Source organism: Cydia splendana, chromosome 21 (assembly GCF_910591565.1).
Source record: "Cydia splendana chromosome 21, ilCydSple1.2, whole genome shotgun sequence".
Taxonomy (NCBI): domain Eukaryota; kingdom Metazoa; phylum Arthropoda; class Insecta; order Lepidoptera; family Tortricidae; genus Cydia; species Cydia splendana.
The window spans coordinates 14520759-14526758 of NC_085980.1; positions in this window are offsets into that span (position 1 = coordinate 14520759).

Sequence of the window (6000 nt, forward strand, 5' to 3'; positions counted from 1 at the left end):
GTCCTGTAAAAAAAACCTGTACTATAACTAAATGGAAGCTAAAACAACGTGACTACAGTAAGGAGAATCTGATGCGCTTTGGTAAATGCCTCGAGAGCCTATCTTTTTCTGAGACAATGAACAATACAGACCCTAATTTAGCCTATAACGCTTTTGTTGATGCATTTTTATGTTTTTATAAACTATGTTTTCCTCATAAAACAATTAAGATTAATGTATACCAGAAACCTAAATGGATTACACGCGGTATTAAAATTTGTAGTAGAAAGAAACGGGAAATGTTATGGGAGTATAGACGCAATCCTACAACCGTAAACAGAGCAGCTTTGAAGGCATATAGTAATAGATTAAGAAAAATTATAACACTTACACAGCGTTCTCAAAACAATCATTTTATAGGACAAGCTACAAACAAATGTAAGGCAACATGGCAAGTCATTAATAAAATGAAACAAAATTTTCCAAAAGAGCCGATATCTAAGGTAATAAAGGATGATATGCTTGTTACTGAACCTATGAAAATAGCCAATGCATTTAATGATTATTTTGTCGATCAAATACAGTGTAGTAGCCAAAGCACATATTATCAGAACATAAATATTAATTGTCCCCAATCCGTATATGTTAGACCAACGACTCCACATAGCGTAATGAAAATTATATCTACACTGAAGAATACGAATAGTGTAGGTTACGATGAAATTTGCACCAAAGTAGTTAAACATGTATCACATATTATTGCATATCCATTAAGTCACATATTAAATATAAGTATTTCTCAAGGAATCTATCCTGATAAACTTAAGATAACAATTGTAAAGCCCCTCCACAAAAAGGGCGATAAAAAGAACCTAGCGAACTATAGACCTATTGCCCTTGCCACAGTCTTCTCTAAAATCTTTGAGAAAGTTATTTATGAAGCAATATACGGTTTTCTAGAAAAACATAATCTGTTTGCATCAGAGCAAAAAGGCTTCCGCAAGCAAAAAACCATTAATATGGCCATATTTCATTTATTACATCCCATTGTAGTAAAAATGGATGAAGGAGAGCAAGTATGTGCTATATATATGGACATGACAAAGGCATTCGACTACGTCGATCATTCAATCCTACTCAAGAAGCTCAGTGCCTATGGCATTCGTGGCAATGTATTGAATCTCATGAAATCGTATTTAAGTGGTAGAGAGCAGTACACTGAACTGTCACAGATATGTCTTAAATCACAAAGACAGGTCTGTTACAGGTCTGATAAACGAGATTTAGTGTATGGAGTGCCGCAGGGAAGCGTGCTAGGTCCGCTTTTATTCTTGCTGTATATTAATGACCTTCCTCGACACATTAAGTACCCAATGGTACTCTACGCCGACGACAGCACAGTAGTAATTGATTGCAAAGATGATAGAGACTATGAATATGAAATTAATTACACTTTACATACTATAATTGAATGGCTCAAGAACAATAATTTAACAATAAATCTAAATAAAACAAAAATAATGCATTTTTATCAAAGAAAAGTAATGAGACCCATTGATTGCAATTATGAAGGAACAGTTATAGAATCAGTAAGCAACACAAGTTTTTTAGGAGTCCAGATTGACAATCATTTAAATTGGACAGCTCATACTGAGACCGTTTGTAAAAAATTAAATAAATATGCTTTCGCTTTGTACAAGCTTTCCAAGCAAGTCAGTACAGAGGCTGTGATGATGGCTTATCACAGTTTCGTTGGCTCTACCTTACGCTATGGAATCATTTATTGGGGTAACTCAGTTAACAGGGAAGCCGTCTTTATGGCACAGAAGAAATGCGTGAAAGCGATTCGAGGGCTTCACCTAACAGATAGCTGTGTGCCACATTTTAAAGAACTGAAAATTCTTACTTTGCCGTGCCTCTACATTTTTGAGATTGCGATGTACATCAAAACAAACCCAACACTATTCAGGACGGTCTCTGAGGTATTTGCTAGAGATTCCAGGTATCCTCAGAATCTCTTTCCTGTTTCCGCAAAAACTGCACTAATGCGCAAAAGTGTGTTCTGCTTAGCTAGTAAGATTTATAACAAATTGCCTGTCCCATTCAGAATGTTACCCATAAATCAGTTTAAGCACAAACTACTGACATTTTTAATTGATAATTGTTTTTACACTATTTCTGAATTTTTGCTGTATAATTTTAATGGTTCTGATTTGATATGACTTTAATATTAATAATGACTAGGTATATATATATATAGATATGTAAATTTATTTCGCATGTTAGTATGTAAGGAAATAATTCAAGTTTTTGTACGCCATCAGGCAGGGTATAGTGCTACAAGTATTTATTTACCGCCACTGTAATCAGTTTGACATATACTCACAAATAAAAACACTTTGACTTTGACTTTGACTTTGACTTTGAGAAGAGTTGTAAAGTCATGGAAGTCCATGGAGGCAGCTTTGTATCAGTATTTCTAGTTGACTTAAATACTAAGTATTTTTATTTAAACTTATATATGGGAGTAGGATTGGTGTTGTTGATATTGCATCATTGGATTTTTTTACATACATACGCCTTATGTTAAAAGCAAAAGTCAAAGAATACTTGTAAATACCACACCTTCGCCTGAGAATGAGTCTCGGCTCTTTCTGATAATGAAGTGCTATATAACTCTTATGTCAGAAAGAAGTGCACGTAGTATAAACAAAGATGCTAAATACCCTGACATATTTATGCACTTTGCCTCACTAAACCAGCATCTATCTTCACAATACTGTTGTTTTGCATCTGCGAAGCGCGTTACCGAAAAGCCAACCTTAACAATAGCGAAATAGGATTGAAAATACCTCGGCGCGCCATAATGTTGAAAATCGCGACATCAGTCAAGTAGTAAGCTGGTGATATGTTAACGGGGAAGAATAATTTTTGGGCACAATTCCACACACGCTATGTATTCAATTAGCCCGATTCAGATATGGGTTTGAACAGGTTTTGATACGACCTTGATGTTTCTGTTGGTCAGTAAATTTTTCGGTTGCTCGTTTTACTATAGTTATTAAAGCTTAGAAAGCAAGAAATTTTGTTTTATTTAATGTTCATAAAAAAGGTGAGCCGTCATAGAAAATGACATGTCGGACGGCTCGGCCCGGACACGGCCCGGTCTAGCGTGAGTCATTCTTTATTTGAAAAGGAACGCAAAAGTCCATTAATATTTTGATTTAAATTGACTCCAAAAATGTGAAACATAGCTTAGAGGTTAGAACGACTAAAGCATTTTTCCATTTTAAATTAATCTAAACCCCTAATGGAGTGAAAATTAAGATATGCTATATACAAACAGATAAATACACCAATACAATAATCTCGTCAACATTCGGGCCAATAAATATTAAAATATAATGTTTGAATGGAGATGCAAATGCGTCCATTGTGCGCGCCCGACGAGTGCGAAGCTGTTTGATAAATTATTGTACACGTCGATAAACTTCAACAAAATACCGTCGTAACCGACTTTGAACAAGTTGGAAGATATTTTTCAACACACTCGTAATGTGGAACTCATTGTGAACTTAACCGCCTTTACGCCCACAATTCTAGCACATTCAGGGTCAAGAACCCGACTGTCGGGTACACTGTTCGTAGCGACTACGCGCTACATATGGCGAAACCGTGGCTACGCGCTACGAGCGTAACCCGTAGCACTTAGAGCAAAGAATATGATAGATTTAAAACCCGCGTACTTTTTTTACTGCAAGTATCAAACTTTACGGTAATATTACTTAGGGAATACTGAAAATTCCTGGACTGGCCACTTAGAAAAAATAAGTCGTCTCATATATTAGACTCCAGAAATTTTCAGTATGGCCCACGTATAATTATCAAACTGATGTGGTAATAAGTGGTGGTATGGTTGACTGGTAGAGAATGCCATATATTTTTTGCAATAAAGTTTAAATAAATAAATATATTATGTTGACACTTTGTTAAATTGTATTTTTACAAACATTTAATAGTTATTTGTACAACAAGAGATCAACGTTTGATATTTCTTCGAGTGCTTATTTTGAGTCCCGTGCAAGCGAAAGATTCTATAATAGATTCACGAGCGTAGCGAGTTAATCTAACTTAGAATCTTGAGCGTAGTAAGGGATTCAAAAGCGCACGAGATGTAAATCACTTTGATCTCGTGTAGTACACAAAATTTTTCACCCTAAGCAGTGAGAACATACCTAGAGGGACAGAGATAATAGAACCCAAGTATATCGAACTTGTATTAGACCCCGCATGTTGAAATCATGGTCTAATAAAACATGGTCTTCCATTCCCAGAGTGACACGGGCCTACATCACAATAACATTGCCACTTTATTTCAACATAACATGTTACATGGGTACATTATACCTATGGTTAATAAGTTAAAATATTTCTTTATAATTTTATAATTTTCATTTATATGTATTTTATCTTAAATTTTACAATAACACGTCATTTTTAATTACTCGTTAGCAATATCTTCCGATTCACGAAAGAAATTTCAGACTTTCGGGTAATTCTGTTTATACTACTGGCAACACAGGATAGCGCTGTGCACATTTGACAATTCGGATCTAGATAACTACATGCCCTGACCGTCATCCTTGTCGAACGCGTGTTAATTATTATTTCCTTCTCGCTCAGTGTCAGCAGTCGCAGTGTTTTCCAAACTTTTCACGTCGTAAGCTTGGTAATTAATGTGTAACTGTGAATTAGTTTTTTAAACGTTTGTCTTGTATAGATAAATAAAGTTTAATTTAATACATTAGATTTGTTTTATTTTACTATGTTTCTACATGAATAACTTAAAATTAATGCCGTTAAAATAATTTTCACCGTTGGTTAAAATTCTCCCACATTTCAAAGTTTGAGAACCTGTAAACAGCATGATGACATAGGGGCGTGTCAGTTAGGTCATACGCGAATCTCGGAATGGAGTACCAGGCGGAGTATATTATTATACCATGGTTGAAATGACATTTGACTATAAAGGTCACTTGAATGTCATTTTGTCTCACTCAGTGAGCAAAATGCGAATTTGCTGCTGAGGTGAAAAAAATTTGATTATAATATAAATTTAGTTTTTTTCCTAACAAGTGTGTTGCAAAACGTTGTATCCCCCGTGTGTTTTGGTCATTACACACATCGGCTTTCAAATTGCGCGCCCGCTCGAACATTAGTGCCTGGAGTGTATTGACCAACGTAGCACACTTGTATCATAATATGTGACGTTCCACGATAAAAGGTACCTTACGACGGCTGGCGCTTACGTCGCATAGCACCGCATTAGTAGTATTAGTAGGAGCGGTGAAATAATATCGTAAGCGCCAACCGCCATAAGGTACCTTTATCCGTGGAATGTCACAATTAATTATACTATTATACATGCAAAAAGGATCGTGACCTTACATACAAAACGGTTGACCCTCGCATGATATATGGTGTCAAACATTATGCACTCACACCTCTCATTACAGGGGTAGGCCAAATAGTCGTTAGTATCAAGTAGCTGGATTTGAATAATGCCCTTTAGTTTGCTCTGGAGGGATGGCTTCGTTGCTTTAAGTTAGAAGATTTAGCGGTTTCTATGTAATGTTCAAGGTCAAACAGGACCTTGCAATATGCGCTTATTAAATTTAATATGCGTAGTATAAATAATGAATAGCAAATCTTATAACCTGTCGGCCACTTTCGAAACCAGCTGAGAAACCAGAATATAGAATATTTAATCGAAACCCACGTAACAATGACGATTAAATATTCTATATTCTGGTGGTTGGACGATTTATTTATAAAAAAGTATGAAATCCTTGAAAGTTTAATGTTTAAGTAAGTAACTTACCTTAGCATTACAGGAAATTTGTATGGAGATAGGACGATCTGTGTTTGAGTTAGCTCTTCGCCTGAAGGAGTTGAGGCGCGAAGTTGGTCGAGATTTCGTATAATAGAAATGTATGGCGAAATGAGTATAGGCTTTTAGAT